The 20,809-nt window shown below is 46.3% G+C and overlaps 1 protein-coding gene across 2 annotated transcripts in view; it reads left to right on the top strand.

The window, feature by feature from the left end:
• The first annotated feature begins 104 nt into the window (after positions 1-104).
• The window catches only part of CCDC47 (coiled-coil domain containing 47), a 353,169-nt gene continuing 332,464 nt past the window's right edge, over positions 105-20,809 (top strand). Inside the window, exon 1 of one of the 2 annotated variants that reach the window (XM_078645050.1) lies at positions 105-207. The gene's annotated coding sequence lies outside the window, so the exon portion shown is untranslated. The other variant, XM_078645051.1, reaches the window with a different exon arrangement.

Raw genomic sequence — 20,809 nt, 5'->3', positions numbered from 1 at the left:
ATCATGTGATTGTTACCTTCACAATGCGCTCGTTCCAAGATGGCCCCCAATTGTAGCGTTTCTGGTTGAAATCCCTTAGTCTCTTTTCTGTGTTTCAGCTAGAACCCAGCCGTGACGCTTTACGTAGAACACGTTCGACCACGGCTGTGAACTGTCTCCTTTGCTGCCAGGTTTTAAGGCAGGAGTTCTGGACAGTCGGAGCTGTGGGTAAGAACAGCAGGGTTGGGGACCCAGGGTATTGTTTAAAGGGAGGCTTTTCTGAATATCTTTTTGTATGTGGGGTCTTAGTATAGTGGACGGGAGAGAAAGCTCACTACTTCTGCAGGTAGGTCTGAACGTTTAAGGGTTAGAGGTCGAGATGGTGTACTAGCAGTGCCACAGTTGAAGTGACCAGGCAGGCCATGAGTACTTATGAGTTGAGGTCACAAAGCGAGCGCGACAGTCAAGTCTTAGCTTTTCTAGATAATGTGCAGAGTGTAAGGAGGTTTGCGGCAGTTTGGGATCTGAGTACTCTGATTAGATTAGGTTGCGAAAGACTTATACTGGAGTCGGGAAGGGAGGGGCATGCCACCAGCCTTTTCCGTGGAGAAAACCTGCCATCTCCCAGAATCTGACGAGTGTAAATCCCATGGCTTTCCGGTAGGAGGTTGACCGATCACGAGGGGATTGTAGAGACGTGATTAGAGGCTAAAGATTGCTGGGTAAAAACGTCTGTGTGCAGTGCTTTAGAGTTGTCCAAGGAACCCTCTTTGCATCACATTTATATTTTGCAGTTTTATATAGGGGGAACTCGACCCGAAGATTTTGGAGAGCTTTACATGAGCAGCAGTTAGTTACATTACGGAAGGTCCTATTCATTTTTGGTAGACATGGGGGTGATTAATTAAGTTGCCCAGAATCATAGAATGTTGAGTCGACGAGGATACGTCTATCCTGATTCCCCAGTTCTAAAGTTGGCAGCTCTGGCCATTACGTCACATCCTCCATAAGTAATAGTTCAGCTTCGTGACAATGCCTTGTTCAGCGATGCTGTGTTCTCCACGTTTTCGTTGCCTTTGCGAATAATTTTAACTTTGTCTGTACACCCTAGCTTTTATCCCCGGGTCATTAAATCCCCAGGAGGCTGATTATCTCAATGCCATCTAAATACTTAAGCCTTTCCCGAGAATGAGCAGAGCGCGGTGTCTGTAAGCTCAGAAACACTGTGTTAAATAGATCTTGACTGCAGAGCTAAGTTTGCTCTCAGTGAGGTTTTAAATATTTATTTTTGAGTATGTTCTCCTTGTTTTAGTTAAAAAATAAGTTACAATGTTGCAGCGAGGCTAATCGCGATGTCCAGTTTCAAAGCTGTGCGTGGATTTCCCAATTTACCTGTCTTTAGCTTCGTGGAGATTCGTTGACTAGTCACATCACGAAATGTATTGCATTCGGTAGTGATGATGATTGATGCATGCCTGGAAGATGCACACTTCCTGGTCATGATAAAAAAGGACCATAGACAAACAGCAAGATAAAGGCGTGGAGAAATCACTGAAGGCTGCAGTACAATAGCAGAAGAGAGAAACTAGTTTCAAAATTAGTTTACAGAATTACTTAAATTTCAGTAGCAATTGTGAAGAAATTTTTTTATTTTACATGTAATTATTTTTACGTTGTGACCACTTTTATTTGGCCGGATAGACCGCAGCGTATGCTAGCACATTTCCTCCCTGCACCAGTTCTCTTCCTTTGCATTCAGGTGCAGTAAGTCCTTAATGCTGTTTGTACTTAAGTTAAGTGCTTGTCGTTAAGTGTTAGCACAGTAAAAACAGTTATCTTTCGGCTCATCTTACATGCTACTCGACCGTCATTGGCAAGGAGCAGTCCTGTCTTTTGGAAGTGCTTGGCAAACCACTTTCAGTGGTCTGTGTATGGGGGGGAAGCAGCTCATTGTATTCATCCGTTTGTGTGTTAGAATAAAGCATATCTGTGTGTCAGTCTTCAATTGTAGGTGTTGGCTCTTTCGCCCATCTCATAGCAACCCTTCCCTTAGCTATGCCTATGGCTATCAATGGTCTGATTGACTTCTTCACACTCAGATCGTGTCCCAACAGTGCCATCCTTGTATCCGTTTCTAAGTCTGCACTCAGTATGGTCCCTAATTCATGGAATATTTTGCACCCAGTACTCATTAATCCCAGGGCAGTGCCAGGCAGTGTCTTTGCGGCATGTGACATTTCGAATCCTCCAGCATCCCATATCGACATTGTCTTTCAAGTGTGTAAAAACGTAATTCACTGACATTTTTTTGGTCCTATTGCAACAGTACTGCCAGTCCTTGTCATTGAGGGGACTGCCCAAATCTCGCTGCCAATCTAGTCTAACTTTAAGCATTCCTGATCTGCGTGCCGCCTGTGCGCTAGTGTAAAAGTTTGTTATTAGTTTGATTTGTGTAAAACAGAAGGACCGAGGCAGTAGACCAGGTCAAGCACTACGGATCGTCTAGTTCTCAAATCAGGATGGTGCAATCTCTTCCCACACCCTCTGCCACAGGATGTACAGAATAGTAAGAATACAAGAAGCAACATGGAAGGTGCACTCAAATGAAGTCAAATAGAAGTAGTAATTTAAAGTGTCTTCTTCTTTATTCAAAAATTATTCGTGAGACATAGGCACAGCCAACGCGTTTCGTTCCTCTTACCTTTTAGGAACTTCGTCAGGGCTGTAAAGATTACAAACATAAATATGCACATAAATATACATTTAACATAACACATATAGAAATACACAAACAATAAAGTTAAATCATAAAAGACTAACCCAAAAACATAACGAATGACAGGACCCACTAGTTAAAATCCAAAGTCAAAGGTACAGGGTAATATGGTACATACTGAAACACAGACAAAGATTGTCCCTAAACATAATTGAAAAAGATTAAAACTGTAGTAACACATATTGTGATGCTTATCATGTATAAGAATTTGGGGTTCGAGAGTTCCAGGTTCAGTATCATAATCATTTACACAGAATTTTCTAAAAGAAGGGAGGGGGGCAAATTGCATAAAAGAAGGGGGGATAATTGCCGTGATGTAGACCCAGACAAGTACGTGCGGTCACCCACTATAACTCCTAAAATTTGGAGAAGTTTGCGGCATAGCGAGCGGAGAAAGAACCCGAGGGTGGACAATAAAATGCTATGTTCCAAAAACATGTGTCCAGCAAGAGGTGTTGACTTATCAGAATAAGGTGGTAAGGTTAATGAGAGAAATTTTGTGCACTTACCGGGTTCTGTAAGTGAGATCAACTGGAATCAGAGGCGGTCATATGGTGTTAAAACAAGGTGGCCGTTTAGATTCGTCTAGCCAAAAGAAATGACCTGGATTAGGACAACAGAAAATTAATATATTTATTTCTAAAGGTAAAGTAAGAATTAGAGAGAGAAAGAATATTGAAAAAATCACACCACAGATCTGTACTGCTCTTTACTGTTTGCATAGAGTAAAGCAGATAGGTACTCCAGGGAGTAGAAGAAATACCCCCCATTAGAAATGGGTTCATTTGAGTTAGGATAGATCGGGGGGGTGGTCTTGGGTGCTTAAATGAGAAAACAAGGCATACAGAAAATGATAATTTCACAGTAAGGCAACGTAAGATGAGTGTTCTAAAGGGTGGGTGAGGTCACACCTCAACGACCGCAGCTGCATAATTTAGGTGGATCCAATGTGAAGCCCTAGTGTGCATAGGTAAAAGCACAGTGGGGCGGACAGGGAGTGGAAATCACACCGCCTTATACTTGAATTAGTTAAGGAGGTAGGGTTCACTGAAATGCATTACAATTGTGTCTCAAGTTCCCATTTGAAAGGCTGTCTATATGTTAACTACGATCTGAGCATGCTTCCCAAGTCAGTACGACAAATTCTAAACTCTCATCCTTACCGGCAGTCGGCGCCCAGTCTAGATTAGTGTCTGGACTGGGCGCCGACTGCCGGTAAGGATGAGAGTTTAGAATTTGTCGTACTGACTTGGGAAGCATGCTCAGATCGTAGTTAACATATAGACAGCCTTTCAAATGGGAACTTGAGACACAATTGTAATGCATTTCAGTGAACCCTACCTCCTTAACTAATTCAAGTATAAGGCGGTGTGATTTCCACTCCCTGTCCGCCCCACTGTGCTTTTACCTATGCACACTAGGGCTTCACATTGGATCCACCTAAATTATGCAGCTGCGGTCGTTGAGGTGTGACCTCACCCACCCTTTAGAACACTCATCTTACGTTGCCTTACTGTGCAATTATCATTTTCTGTATGCCTTGTTTTCTCATTTAAGCACCCAAGACCACCCCCCCGATCTATCCTAACTCAAATGAACCCATTTCTAATGGGGGGTATTTCTTCTACTCCCTGGAGTACCTATCTGCTTTACTCTATGCAAACAGTAAAGAGCAGTACAGATCTGTGGTGTGATTTTTTCAATATTCTTTCTCTCTCTAATTCTTACTTTACCTTTAGAAATAAATATATTAATTTTCTGTTGTCCTAATCCAGGTCACTTCTTTTGGCTAGACGAATCTAAACGGCCACCTTGTTTTAACACCATATGACCGCCTCTGATTCCAGTTGATCTCACTTACAGAACCCGGTAAGTGCACAAAATTTCTCTCATTAACCTTACCACCTTATTCTGATAAGTCAACACCCCTTGCTGGACACATGTTTTTGGAACATAGCATTTTATTGTCCACCCTCGGGTTCTTTCTCCGCTCGCTATGCCGCAAACTTCTCCAAATTTTAGGAGTTATAGTGGGTGACCGCACGTACTTGTCTGGGTCTACATCACGGCAATTATCCCCCCTTCTTTTATGCAATTTGCCCCCCTCCCTTCTTTTAGAAAATTCTGTGTAAATGATTATGATACTGAACCTGGAACTCTCGAACCCCAAATTCTTATACATGATAAGCATCACAATATGTGTTACTACAGTTTTAATCTTTTTCAATTATGTTTAGGGACAATCTTTGTCTGTGTTTCAGTATGTACCATATTACCCTGTACCTTTGACTTTGGATTTTAACTAGTGGGTCCTGTCATTCGTTATGTTTTTGGGTTAGTCTTTTATGATTTAACTTTATTGTTTGTGTATTTCTATATGTGTTATGTTAAATGTATATTTATGTGCATATTTATGTTTGTAATCTTTACAGCCCTGACGAAGTTCCTAAAAGGCAAGAGGAACGAAACGCGTTGGCTGTGCCTATGTCTCACGAATAATTTTTGAATAAAGAAGAAGACACTTTAAATTACTACTTCTATTTGACTTCATTTGAGTGCACCTTCCATTTTGCTTCTTGTATTCTTACTAGTTTGATTTGTGTGTCTGTCCTTATCACGGTTGGTAGTATATCCATGGGTTGTGGTTCCATCATGTCTCCCCCTAAAAGTTCTTACATTGTGTGTCTGGCGCAGTGGTAATGGTATCTGGCCAACCCTGTTGTGCGTTGGGGTCTTTCCTTGATGCTTTCCCAGCATCTCATCTTCCCATTTATAAAGAAGTCACCCATAGTGCTGATCCTCAGAGTGCTGGGGGCCTTCTTCAGCCCCCCTCCCTCCTTGGCCCATTGGGAACCACAAACACCAGTGCAGCGGTATATCAGTCCTCCTGCTTGTCTATTCAGTAGGGCATGCCAAGCCTGTGTCGTGACTGTTGGGTCAAGTCAAGTCAAGTCATAAAATTTATATAGCGCACTACATACCCAGAGGGTTTCAAGGCGCTTAGGAAGGGGAGGAGGATTATTTGTCAAATATCCACGTTTTAAGCTGCTTTCGGAACGCTAGGTGATTCTGGGTGAGGCGAAGGTAAGAGGGGAGTGAGTTCCATGTTTTGGCAGCCAGGTATGAGAAGGATCTGCCTCCCATTGGGTAGTCCAAAACCTAATGTACTTGTGTTGGGTTGCGAAATAGGGTCTGTGGTAGAGTAACCGGGGAGGCTGCTTCCCTCTCTAGATGCAAGTGTGGCATCGTTGGTGGGCCATGGATCCAGTAATGCTCAAATGTACTTTGAGCTGCTCTATAGTACACCTCCATATCAGGAGCGTTAAGTGAATCCCAACGCACTCTAGGCTATCGTCCCGCCCAGGCCAACCTGATAACAATCGAATGCAATTGCTGGAACATTGTTCGGGATAATAGCATCTGTATTTTTTGAAACAAGAATAGGAATCTCGGCAGAATAATCAATTTCATTAATGCTACCCGCCTCACCACTGTCAGAGGAAGCCTAATCCATCTGTCTATATCTTGTGTGAGCCTCTGAATGCCTTCCACATAGTTCTTGAGGCGCACAACTGAAGGGTCTGTATGAACTCAAACACCCAGATAATGTACCGAGTCGGTTGTCCATTTTAGGGGTATACTGAACTTGAAGAGTCTGTGAATAGGGATAGGGGAACAATAATCGACTTGTCCCAGTTAATTCTCAGACTCAAATGGCTCCTGAATCGGACCACCTCTTCTAGCATAGGAGAGAGATTGGTGTCAGGGTTACAGATGTATAGTAATGTCCTCTGCATATGCGATATTATGAGGTTATAACTGGGAAGTCTCAGGCCCCGATGGCTGTGGTACTCCCGTAGCGCGCATGCAAGTGATTCAGCCACAAATGCATCAAGCAGTGGCGATAGCGGGCATCCCTGTCTGGTGCCCCTGGAGATGCCAAAGGCGTCAGACGCCATGTCTCCTATTCACACCCGGGCTTTCGGTGCAGTATTCAGTAGTGAGACTAGGTGTATAAAAAGGTCCTCCCCTCTATCCTGCGGAGCACTGCGAACATGAATTCCCACTCAACCAAATTGAATGCTTTCTCGGCATCTAGGACCGCAGCAGCAGCTTTTATCACCAGGTTCTCCCATTGTATAACTCCAAATAACGTCTAATTGATGTGTCAGAGTTCGCCCAGGGACTAAGCCCTCCTGTTCGGGTCGGACGATCCCCTACATCAGTGGTGCCAGTCTGTTGGCCAGGATTTTGGCACAAATGTTAGTAGCCACATTCAGTAGAGATAGCAGCCTGTGGTTGTGGTTTCCCTTATAATTATCAGTTCAAACTAAAAGTATGCGGTGTTAGTTCAAAGTTTCCGATGTACACTTCTTGTCCAGACTCGGGTGTTTTATGTGGCAGCTAGATGTTGGTGCACTTGAAGGTTCAGTGGTTGACCTGTTGGATAAGAATTCATTTCATTGTTAGCTCTGAAACATATGTGCCCCGTAATTAATGTTTTTTAGAGTTCCTGTATTTGTACTCTGAGGGTGTGTCCTCCACTCTTCACTATTTGCTTTTTAGTGAGGCACCGAAAGGTGTCTCATGTCTGGTATCTTTTGATAGATTTATGGGAATAAGGGTGATTTTTGGTTATACAGGCAGATTAATCTCTTTATGAGCCATTGAGCCCCTCCACCTCCCTTCATTCCTAACTGGAATCATGTTTTAGCAGGGGTTCCGTGGGCGTCACTAGTTTTTAAGGAACGTGTCTTGCCTGGTGTGTGCATGGAGGCACTTGGTGTGAGTTGTCTTTTTTGACTACGTATGCGCAGGAATATGGGATGAGGGGGCGTTTTGATATTTAGTGCTGCTTGTGGTTGCATTGTGCCCCGAGACCACATGTGTATATCTCTCAGTTCCCCGCAAGTAATGTGCCCCATGACCCTCCCTTGTGGTGCCACATATCTCTACCCTGCTTTTTATCTCGAAGGTTCTTATTCTTTTTCCAACTTTTGAGCTGTTTTTATTCCCTTTTGGCTGTTTCCCTAAGTCTTACTTGATCTACTGCCTCATTTGTCGGAGGCTACTCCGTGGACCCCTTTTGACCTCTACCTATGCTGCCTTGTGGAGTCCGAGGTCGGGCCTACTGCTTTCCCTGGATGGTGCCTGCGAGGTTTGGAGCATTTGTTAATCTCTATGCTTGATCTGGAGGTGAGCACATCCAGTGTCCTACCTTCATCTAGAGCTGCAGTGGACATTTTCATCCCTCTTCCCAGGTACCCCGTCTCCATCGGACAACACCCTGCTTCCTCACAGCGCACTTGGGCCTGCTGTCCCTAGCTGGTGGCTAAGCTCTCTACGGTCATGCGTTGTTAGGGCATTGCACAGTGACTGAACTTAAGAAAAGCAGGATAGTTCACAAAGCATAGGAGAAGGCTTGCTAAGTCAGTATTTGTCTTTCTAACCTCAAAAACGTGATCACAAAAATTCAAGTCTGCTGGGTGATGATGAAAACAAAAACAAGCAGACTTCTCAGCAATTCCGGGACGCTTGATTGCCCTGCTGAACCCCGACTCCGCCAACCCCTGCCAGGTGGAGGCTGAAAGCTAGAGACTTAGACTCAACATTATGCAGGTGCCTCGTAGCATATTCATGCTTGCTATGTGTAGTCTTTGCAGTACTACCATCCCAGGCGCACAGGAGTCTTGGTTCCTTCCACTAAGGATAGCTTAGTTTTAGAACTGAGAATGGGGCCTCCATTGGGCGGAGGCTTCAAGCTTTTTGGAGGCACTGTTGGGACTACATGCCATGATGGAAACATTGGTCCCAGGCCGGATGGCAGAGAATGGGGACCTTTTGACTTGGTGATTGGAACCGGTCGACTCATCTCTCCGTCGCTCTGAATCTCTGGACGGCAGTAAAAATTTGAATTCCCACTGTTGTCTCATTTTTGTCCTTCTTTTGGTTTGGTACAATTTTTTTGGGAGGAGGGTAAGTGGGTGCCTGTTATTCCTACAAAAGCTGGCGTTTTACCTTGCTGCACATTTTGGTTCTGACATTATCTACAAGAGATAGCTATGGTCTGGCTGGAGGAGTGACAGCGGGAGTTCCTAGCCTCCCCAATAGACACAGACAAAATCAAACAGGCTATCAAAGATTTGACTAGCAATCTTGCCCCGGGCTCTCTGGCGATTTTTGTGAAGCCTATCAACACGAACTAACTCCCTATCTTTTGGAGATCTAGGACGAGGCCCTACTGTGCAGATCGCTCTCCCCCACAATTCACAAAGCCATTGTTGCGCTACTGCCCCCACCACAAATGTCAGTCCTATAGGCCATTGTCCCTACTTAATCATGATTATAAAATTCTTGCCAAGGTACTTGGTACCCAACTGGCATTGCTGGTCAACACCACCCAAAGCCCTTTCCAGGCCGGGTTCATTCCAGGGAGGTCTATAACGCTTAATCTTCACGCAATCTTCTCTGTGATAAATCAAATGGAACCTACTCTGCCGGCGGCAGCAGTTCTGCTGGATGCTGAGGAAGCCTTTGACTCCCTGCAGTGGTCTTTTCTTTGTATGCTGTCATGCATACAAAGCTTGGTTATGTAATTGTATTGTAGGCTCAGTCTCCGTGGGGAAGATACCCTTAGTGAAGGATTTCAAGTTGATGGGTAAGCCATGATATTTAACACAATCAGAGAAGGGTGAATTAGAGCGACCTGATATTTAGAATTACTTTATATTTCCTTGCTTCAGAGCCTGGACAAATGAAAATATTTATGTAAGAAGGTGGAGCTCTGGCTACAGTTTATTCACATTTGGTATGTATGTTTCAGGGCATTGAGGTCTCATTTACGTTGTCTTGGTCTACTAATTGGTCATATATAGGTGTTGTATATGTTTTTTCACTTGGCCTTGGTGAAGGGTCTATTGTTCTGTTTTGATTTAAGTTTTGATTGTTTAATACACACGAACTAGGGTGTTTTTTAATGTGGATTTCAACTCTTGCCATACACTTTAGGAAGGGACAATTTATAGTGTAAATAAAATCACATTGTATATAGAGTCACAAATGTTTTCTTGGTATGGGAAGTGACATGTTATCCCAGTTAATTTAATAAGAATATAAATTGAGTTTGTTTGTTTGCTTTAGAATTCTAGTATATCTGCCCTCGTAGTCCTGATGAGGCCTGGAATAAACAGAGGCTGAAACGCGTCGACACCGTTAATTGGAGGACTCCAAAACAAGAAATTTGTTTGAACACTGTTAAGAAATAATTATATAAGAGAGTGCTATTTCAAGAGAGGTCAAAAGTGGTAGAACCTCATACACTCCTTTTTTCATTGCTTTTGGGCTTGTTTTGGTGATCTTAACAGTAGGAATGTCATGTGAAAAATTATACATTGACATCCTTGTTCAAATAAGTGGGGCATTAGAACCGTGAGTTTGGTTCTCAAGAAAGTGTATATATGTATGTAAGTTAAAAGTATATGTGTGTGTTTTTTTGTATATATATATATTTAAATTGTGTACAGTTTTTTGTTTAAAGCAAGAGACCGGTAATTGAGGTCAAAAATGGTTTGATTAAAAGAAAAAGTTGAACTATACATTGGTTATCTATTGCTTTATGTGTTTGGCTATTTTTTGGAGATACTCTAATGTGAAAATTTCTCAATTAAAATTGTGTGGAGAAGGATTGTCTCAAGACTGGATAATTAATGGTATCCAGCCTTTTCAAACTAAAAAAAACAAAATAGAGTTCCGTAGGCTTTACATTGTTGTTTTTTCCTTGTTATATACCCAAAAGCCTATGGGTTATATGGGTGACCCTTGTATTTTGTTCATGCAAAAGTTAGGCATCCCTGTAGGCTTCTTAAATCTTGACGGCTTCCCTGTTGGGCATATGGGGGGGCTGTGTACGTCCTGGCACCAGCAGGGGAAGGGCATATCAGCATGTTTTGTTGTTGCAAGTATATTGCTCGTGGGGGGGTGGTTGTGGTTTTGGGAGGGATTGTTGAGGGGGAATGTTGCAGGCATTGTATGTATCACAGTTTGGGGTCGGGGTGGCACCAGGAGTAGAGTTGTAGGGCCGGGTGGGCCACGTCATCAGACATGGGGTATACGTTTTTAAGTTGTAATGTGAGGGTGCTAGGCACATGCACTAAGAGATATAGGATCCTGTCCTTCCTTCGCAGGCATCGAGTCTCCATTGCGTGCCTCCAGGAAACCCACCTCGATGACGATGGTGCCCAAAAATTGGGGAAAAAGTGGCGGGGTCAGGTGTTCCACTCTTCCCTTTCCACATACGCCAGGGGAGTCCTGATATGGGTGGCACCCGGGGTCCCGTTTGCTATCCAGTATGTGGAGGCGGGCATACATGGCAGATACCTGCTACTGCGGGCGAAGCTGGATGACAGAGATCTTGCCATACTGAATTCATACGCACCCAACATAGATGACCCTGGTTTCTTCCTGACCCTGCAGGAGGTCCTGATTCCCGACCTGGAGGCACCTGTGCTTTGGTTTGGAGACTTTAACTGTGTTCTGATCCCGTTCTGGATAGATCTCCGCCACGAGTTGGCACAAAGCCACGTATGACAGCTCAGCTTAAGGTGGTTATGGGGAATTTAGGGGCTATTGATGTTTGGCGCCTGAGAAACCCGACACAAAGTGTACACATGTTTTTCCCCCACTCACAACACGCGCAGTCGCTTGGACAGGATACTGGTTGCAAATACGGAGTCAAATATGTCCGACCACTCCCTGGTGGCATGTGTCTTGAATTGGGGGACCCCGGTTTCCCGCCCCCGGATTTGGAGGTTGGAGGATTTGGAGGTTGCCAGCAGATATCCTTCAAGACCAAGTGGGGAGGGTATATTGAGACTGCCCTTTCCGACTACGTAGACCTCAACTGGGAGGGGGGGAGCTTACTTTTGCCGCTAGGTGGGACGCCCTGAAGGCGGTGATCCGAGGAGCTTGTATGGGCCTCACTTATGGGGTCCGGAGACGGCTCCACCAGGACTTACAGGTTTCGAGGATAATCTCTTAAACTTGCAAACATCGACGGACCCTGATGCCTTGCAGCAAGAGGCAGAGCACACTGCTCGGTCTCGCGTTCATGACCTCCTCGACCGACTTGACGGGTATACCCTTGGCCAATATAGGCAGCGCCTTCACAGAGAGGGCGATAAACTGGCCGACTGTTGGCCTGGATCCTTTGGCGGGAACAGACCCCGGAGCGGATAGTGGCTCTGCAGGAGCCAACAAGTGGTATGGTCCACTCAGAAGTGGGCATCCTCCGAGTTCTCAAGTCTCACTTACAATTGGTTTATGCTGCGGACCCAGCTGTCACAGAGACGTCCTATCTTCCTTACCTTCAGGGGTTGACCCTGCAGTCCCCCCCAAGGCGGCGCAGTACGGGCTAGATGAATCCCTGACACTGAGTGAGGTGCGTGCGTCGATGACCTGCTTGCCGCGGGCTAAGTCCCCGGGGAGTGACGGCTTCCCTCCTGAATTTTATCAAGCATTTGAGGGTAAACTTTCCTGTCTCCTCTTGCAAGTATTCCTTGAGGCGTTTGAACGTGAGGCTCTCCCACGAAGTCTGAATCAGGGTGAAATTTGTATGATCCTGAAGCCGGGGGGGGGGCGGGGAGAATAAGCGTGACCCTTCGGCATATCGTCCCATCACAATGATCAACACGGACGTGAAGATCTTGACCAAACTCTTGGCCACGTGTCTGGCGCCGCATATGAACCACCTGGTCCATGCGGACCAGTGCGGGTTTATCCCAGGACGCAACACGGCCATGAACCTGCAGCGGTTGAATCACATTATGCACGAGGTTCGTGACAGGGAGGAACAGATGGTTCTGGTGTCGGTCGACCTCGCTAAAGCTTTTGATACAGTCGATTGGGGGTACCTGCTGGAGGTCCTCCGGGCAGAGGGGCTGGGCACCAACTTTTGTCGCTGGATTCGCATCCTATACAGGGCCCCTCGCGCCAGGGTGAGACTGGGAGCGGCAAGATCGGAGGAGTGGCAATTGGGACGGGGTACACGCCAGGGGTGTCCCCTCTCGCCGCTCCTGTTCGCCCTGGCCATAGAACCCTTTGCTGTCTGAATCCGTATGGAAATGGAGCTGTGGGGCATTAAGGTGGGGGACACGTGCAGAGTCATCTCCTTGTATGCGGATGATGCCTTATTTTATGTGACGGCTCCGCGTGAGGCACTGCCGATCCTGCTATACCACCTGGATCGGTTCGGCGAGGCATCTGGACTGAGACTTAAACGCGGCCAGTCTTTCATATTCCCGCTTGCGGGGTATGGTTCGGTGCCACTGACAGACTTGCCGGACCTCGGGCTGCGCTGGGAACAGGATGCATTCCGTTATCTCGGAATCCAGGTGGCCCCGACGGACTCGCAGCTGCTGGTCCGGAATATCGATCAGACTCTTAAGCCACTACAGCAATTGGTATCCTTTTGGAATTCCTTGCCGCTTTCTTTAATGGGACCGCTAGCCGTCGCTAAGATGGCAATGCTGCCCAGGACGCTATACGTCCTCCAGAATTCGCTGTGTCCTCTCCCTCCGCGGGTTTTTTGCACCCTTAACATGTTGCTTACATCTCTGCTTTGGACGGGACGACGCAGCAGGGTGGCCCTCCATACTGTTGTTCGGAGCTATGAGGAGAAAGGCCTAGAGGCGCCGAGATTCGACTTATACTATTATGCCGCACAACTACAGCTTGCAGCCCGGTGGTTTGCGGACGCAGACAGCTGGGAGACTGGACTCTTGGCGGGCAGAGCGAGCGTGCAGACATTACAGGTCGCACTGATGAAGGGGAGCGGACGACACTCTGCCATATGTTGTACGCCACACTGCAGGTATCTGGCAGCGGTTTGTGGAGAAGGTTTTACGGCGGTCGCCCTTCCATAGGGAACTGCCGATATGGATACTGGCCCCTTTAGTTGCCATGGAGGAGCACATGTCCTTTCGCAACTGGCGGGCGTGAGGATGTGAGACTCTAGCTGACCTCTACCCCAACGAGTCCTTCCTGACTTATGAGCAGGCGGAGGAGACCTTTGGGCTTGGAGGGGGGCAGTACCTGCACTACCGGGGACTCCCAAGATGTGGTGAAGGTTGCCTGGCCTCAGTTCCCGGAAGCGCCCCTGATGTCCCACACTCTAAACATCCTTCTCTCCTGCGGTAAGGGGCGTAGATTAATCTCTCTGCTATGCTCTGCTATGAAACAGGATTCCACTCCACTGGTCCCGCCTTCCTGGGTAGCATGGGAGGTAGATCTTGGCGCTACCCTGGAACAGGGCAGCGGAAGCGTATAGGGTGCCTCACGCGCAAAGTATTGTGCAATGCACGGTTCAAATTAATACACTTTAATTTCATGCACCGTACCTATCTGACGCCGATATCATTGAAACGTATCTCTGGTGACAGGGGGGACAGCTGCCCCAGATGTGGCGTGGGGGGAGCGGGCTTCCTACATTTAGCCTGGGACTGCCCATTGGTCAAGAGCTTCTGGATGGGGGTGGTAGAGCGCATAGTCATCACCACATTCCTTCGGATAGCCATGAATCCCCTTCATTGTTTGCTGGCATTGGTTCCCAAGCCCAAGAGAAGGAACCTTTCCTACAAACTTCTGCAATTAATGTTGGTACTTGATAGACGTAGAGTGGCTATTACCTGGATGGGACAGAGGGCCCCAGAGGTGCCCACCTTGCTTAAGGATGTGAGAGAATGGTCCCTGGCTGAGGAAACGCATATGCAGCTTACGCGGAGGGATGAGAAGCTGCAGGATGATTTACTTGCTTGGTGAACTGTGTGCCTCAGGGCTGGCAGAAAGGGGGTGGTCATCCCATAGTGAATCTGATGGGGCAAGCGACGAACTTTTCTCGCCAGTGGGGTCGGGGTCTGACTGGGAGGGAAGGGGGGGGGGACTGCTAGGGCTTATTTATTACAGGGGATTGAGGGGTGCTCGCTGCTTCCTCATGCTGTTCTATATTCTTTGCTATTCTGTTGCTCCTCATGTGTCTTACCTGCTCAGGTGATACCTGTGTCCTCGAGTGCTGTAATGAGGTTATCGAACTGTCTACATGTGTTGTAACGATGCCAATTTGGGGGAGTTTGTTGTACACGTTGTATAACTAAAAAATAAAGTAAAAAACAAATCTTGACTGCTTATTATATTTCGACCCGGTTGCTCGACTAAAATTAAACTGTACAATTACATCCCAATTTACTTTAACACGGGGCACCCTGCAGGGGTGCCAACTCTCACCCCAGCTATTCATAATGGCTACGGACACACTGGCTCGTTGCATTCAAGAGCGCCATTTGCATCATGGACTGCAGTTACATACAGGTCCGCTCATCGCATCGTTCTAGGCTGATGATGTGATGCTATTCGTAAGTAAACCGGCTGATAACCTGTCCCCACTTCTACAAGAGGTGGTCCTCTTTGCAGTGCACTCTGGCTTGGTCATCAATTGGACCAAGTCTGAAATATTCCCACTGACTCCTACCCCGAGTGACCTAGACTTCCCCCTGAGATGGTGCACTGATCCACCTAAATATCTGGGCATCTATCTGCACTATAGTGCCCTAGAGGTTGTCCGTCTAAATTACGGCTCCGCAATCGGCTGACTCGAGACACAAATCAATAAATGGACAAAACTTCCGCTTTCCATTGCGGGTAGGATCACCATCATTAAAGTGGTGGTATAACCATGTTTTTTAACATTTTAAAAAAATATCACCATTCCTCTAAGTCCTTTTTAACGCACTCCAGTCCCTTTTGATACGTCTGGTTTGGGCGGGTAAGCTACCTTGGGTGACCACGTTGACCATGCCATTTGAACTGAACTAGGAGGATTTTTGGGTCCCTGACTTCTATTTGTATTATCTGGTGGCCCAAGTCCACTTTACGTATTAATGGTTCCACCCAGACGCCCGACGGAGTGGTGGTTGGGTCCCTACCTCCTACAAGGAGGCAATAGTGGTCCCTTTACTGAAGAAATATAGTCATCCATTTTAAACAAGCATTTGCAATGCAATAGGTCTCGCATTAGGAAAGTGTGAGCTATTGGTATTGTAAATGCCACATTTTTTAAATATGTATTGGCTTTGAAAATATATAAATGAATAGCATTGTTATTCACAAAGCCAGTAGCTTACACTTTCCTAATGCGAGTCCTATTGGCTATGGCAATGCTTATTGGTAGCAAGCAAGGACAGTGATGATGTGGTTGGGCTGAGTGATGATGTGGTTGGGCTGAGTGATGGTGCGGTGGTGTCCCCGAGTGGTGCGGTGGTGTCCCCGAGTGGTGCGGTGGTGTCCCCGAGTGATGTGGTGTGGTGGTGCCCCTGAGTGATGTGGTGGTGCCCCTGAGTGATGTGGTGGTGCCCCTGAGTGATGTGGTGGTGCCCCTGAGTGATGTGGTGCAGCAGCACAGAGACAGAAGCTAAGAACACGCAGGGTTGAGTGCTACAAAGCGCGTTCAGGCGAGACCTAAAAATGACTAGCCTATTTCTCTGCTCCCCAACCTGGCAAAGGTACCCGAGGCTCATGTAGCCAACTGCATCTGCTCTTTTGTGGAGGAAACTTCCTTGCCCCCAAGCATGCTTTCGGCCGCCTCATTCTACTGAGACAGTTATTCCCTCAGGGGTGGACGATTTACGCAAGCCAGCAGACAGGGGCACCATCCAGGCTTTAGTGCTTCTTGACTTTTCTGCAGCCTTGGACATGGTTGACCATGGCATCTTGGTGGACCGTGTCGAGGCCACAGGTCTTCAGGGCTCTGCGCAGGACTGGGTCATCTCTTTTTTGAAAGATTGGTCCTAGGCTGTTAGGTTTTCTTGCGCTCACCTAAGGCTAGGTTAACCCGTGGCGTCCCTCTGGCATCTTCGGTGTCTCTCTACCCTTTTAACCTATATATCCATCCTCTTGTGTGTTCCCTGAACCAAATGAAGGTCGAAGTGTACAACAACGCGGCTGATCTAGAATTGATTTTCACCATAGATAGCTCCCTGGAATGCAAACTCTTTTCAAAATGTGATGTTATTTATCTGCAATTGGATAAATGACCACCAACTTAAATTTAATTCCAACAGGACGGAGATTGTCATCACCATAAAACAACTATGACCCATGGAGGTCCACACTCTGGCCTGTTGCCATGTATCCCTCCTCCCCTCCCTACCCTAGAACTCAGTTAAGAGCCCCGGAGTACTGATCAATGCAAAATTATCTTTGAACCCACAATTAGGGGCTGTATTCTCCTGCTTTCTACAGCTCTGAATTCATTTAAAAATCAGCCAATTCCTTTCCTTTGAGGCCCTTAATCGGGCTATCATTGCTTTGGTCACCTCAAGGTCAATTCCCCTACTTGGGTCTTCCTAAGTGTCTCACCCAAAAACTCAAACTGGTTCAAAATCAAGCAGCCAGATTACTTTCCCAATAACCTCTGAACTGTCACAATGCCCCCCTTCTGAGGAAATTGTTCTGGCTGCCCATAGAACAACACTCCATTTTTAAGGCTAGCTGCCTTATTTTTAAGTCTCTTCAGACTTGTAGTCCTGGTTTTCTCTGCTCGTATGCAAAAATATATCCCCTCTCGCAGTCTGAGGTCTATCTACTCGAATCTTCTCACCATTCCGACTTTTAGGAAAAAGACTGTAGGCGGCTGCAGATTCTCTGTGCTTACCCCCATTTCTGGAAAGCCCTCCCACCAGAAATCAGGTTTACCACCGCTACTCTGATTAGAAAGCTTTTAAAGACCTTACTATTCATCCCAGCTTATGTGTAATGATCCGTTGCATGCTATGTTTCAGTTACTGTAACGCCATGCAACTGTTTGGTGCATGTAACATAACATGGTTACATGAAAAAGTTAAAGCCTATCTTAACTGCTCCTCATTTCTGTCTGCTGTTACTGGCGACGGTGTTTATTCTCCTTGCGGGTACTCAACTTGAGTAGCTTACCAATAATTTGTGAACACTGGGATCTGAAGATTTGCTTCACATTGCCTCCAACCTGTAGCCAGCAGATGTTTTATTGAGAATTTTGATTGCTTCATGCCATGTTGAATGACTGCCAGTTTGTGATGTAATGAGTAGAAAGATATACAGTTTCAAAGAGACTTGTTGAGTCTGGTATTTTTACAGACTTGTAGAGACAGGTATAATTGACTGACGGAAATACTCTTGGCAATATCTCTATGCATTCTAATCAGGGCTGAGCTAAAACAAATACTATTGTCTGTGGCACTGTCCTATTAGAATACAAATAGTTAAATGTTTTAGACTGACAGTTATTTTAAGCATTTGGGGTATGTTGTCCACATGCTTGCTCAAAGTCATTTTCTTCATTCTTTTATTCATTCTTAGGATTAGTGATTTCACTGATAGTGTTGCCCCTGTGTAGTGGATATGATGCTTAACACTTTTGTTAAAACACATTTGCTGCCAGGTCTCCCCGTGCCATGCCTTTTTCTTTCTATTTGGGGTAGTTTGTGCTTAGGCCCCCATAACGTTTTGTCCACGTAAGGTATCCACGCCAAATTTACGTCTTTTTATTCTTAACATCCTTAGGTACCCAGGGTTTTTGGATTCCCTTGGAGGGCACCAAGAAATTAGGCAAAACACAGCAAAATTTTGTTTTTGGGGGAAAATGACCAAAAAGTGCTGCAGATGACCGCTACTGGTTTTCCCACTGCAAATGGTATCCACAAAGGAGTTGTGGTGCTAAAATCACCTTCATCCCAGCTTTCAGGAACAGCAAAATGTTTGTCAGGAAACCAAAGTTTTCTACACAGATTTGGCATTTTACTGGGACATAGCCTATTTTTCCTATTTTTTTTGTACTTTCAACCCCCTTCCAGTTAGTGGTAGAAATGGGTGTGAATCCAAAAATCGATCCTGGAAAGCTATACACTTCTGAAAAGTAGACAAAATTCTGAATTCAGCAAGGGGTCATTTGTGTAATCCTTAAAGTTTTTTTTAATAGAAACTAAAAGTTTAAAATTAAAAAAATTGAAATTGAGTTAAAAAAAACGGCCAATTGTGCCAACATTTTCACCTGTAACTTTTTCTTAGTATGCCAGATTTTTTAAAGCAATATACCGTTACATCTGCTGGACCCTTCTGGTTGTGGGAATATATGGGGCTTGTAGGTTCACAGAGGAACCCAGAGCCAATAACTGAGCTGCATCTTGCTGTGATTTTTCATTGTGTACCAGGTATATACCAATTCATTTGATAAAATATAAAGAGTGAAAAATAGGTACCAAAGAAAACTATATATTTCTGAAATGGGAACAAAATATAGAGTTTAGTAGCAGTGATTATTTGCACTTCTCCAAAATTGTGGGTACCTGTTTGTAATGGGGGTCTCTAGTAGGCAATGGCTGGCGCCACTATCCAAATAAGGACCCTTATTTCTAAGTCGGGGCAAGTGGGCTACCCCCTTTGACAACCCCTGCTCAACCCCGTGGTAATGTAGCATGAGCAGTTAGGCCTATCTCAGAGGCAGTGTGTGAAGCGTTTATGACCACGTACAATAAGGCAGTAATGACACCACAAAAGGACACAACTCGGGTAGGTATAGTAAAATAATATTTTTATCTAACAGTTTAACTCAAACACCCGCAGCGTTTCAACAACTACAATTCACGTCAACCCGTAGGGACTAAAATAAAATAGCGTATTCACTAAGTCGTGACACTGACTGAGTTCAGGGCCGGGGCCTATGCGACCCGGTGTACAAAAGATACCTGTCGTGGAGAGGGGACACAGCACACAGCTTCTCGAAGAAGCGGAGGCGGTGACAGGTGGACTCCCAGCGACCACAAGCCTTGGACGTTGAGGTCCGCAGCGTGCACCCATAATGATTCGGGCACTCAGGGACAGGCGGGCACTCAGTGGCAGGAGCACGCGGCGGCCTGGGCTGGTGTTGGCGATGACTCTCGTCATGTAGCTCTGTGGTGGGCTCACAGCGGCAGCAGCTCTCTTAGCTGCGGCGGCACATGGGATGATAGTGACAATCCTCAACACGGGTGACCAGGTGCGGGCGCACAGCGGCAGCAGCTCTCCTTCAGCTGCGGCGGTCCATAGGACAAATCCCGAGGAGGCAAAGTTGCCCCAGGGCGGGCGCTCAGCGGCCACAGCTCTCTTAACTGCGGCGGCCGCCGGGACAAATCAGGATGATGCAAAGTAGCAACGGGTGCGGGCACTCAGCGGCTACAGCTCTCTCTTGGCTGCGGCGGTCCACTGGACAGAGGATGGTCTCGGCCCGGCTGGCACAATGGTGGACGTTCAGCAGCTACAGCCCTCTCTTAGTTGCAGCGGTCCACCCAGGTTCAGCGAAGGACTCGAAGGTGCGGATTCCGGTGGGCTCTCAGCGGCAGCAGCCCTCTCTTAGCTGCAGCAGCCTACACAGGTTTAGCAAAAGGTTCAGTTTGGCGGGCTCTCAGCGGTGGCAACTCTTAGCTACAGCGGCCCGCACAGGTTTAGCAAAGGATTCAAAGGTTCCCAGTCTGCAGTCCTCACAGTAGGACTAGAGGCTCCCGGATTACTCAACGGTGGCCTCACCTGCAAGTAGAATTCCTCGCACAGGAATTCCGACGGCTGACGGGGTAAAGTCTAATCTCCCAAAGGTTGCTCGTTTCCAAGTTGGAAGGAGGAATAGAGAATTCTTTCATGAGAAGAGTAAGTTCAGGTCATGATATGACGATATTTGGTTGCCTGCCCCGCCCCTGTCCTGATGAAGACCCCGAAGCAAGGTCTTAACTAATCCCTGCGATTATTAGAGGGTCGAAACGTCGACAACTTTTTATGCACATCAGCTTCACCCGAACATTTGGTCATTCAATGCGTTATGTGGAGTATGATTGATATTTAATGATGTATTGAACCCACGGTCATTTGTCTGTCTATGTTGGAAATTGACATACAGTACAGTCAGGCCATTTGATTGTTTTTTATTGTCACTATCCTATACCCACACTCCCTGCAATATACCACTTCCCTTCCCGTCTGGGGCACCATACATCTTGTGAT

Source organism: Lissotriton helveticus, chromosome 5_1 (assembly GCF_964261635.1).
Source record: "Lissotriton helveticus chromosome 5_1, aLisHel1.1, whole genome shotgun sequence".
Classification (NCBI taxonomy): domain Eukaryota; kingdom Metazoa; phylum Chordata; class Amphibia; order Caudata; family Salamandridae; genus Lissotriton; species Lissotriton helveticus.
This window is presented reverse-complemented; position numbering and strand designations above follow the sequence as displayed.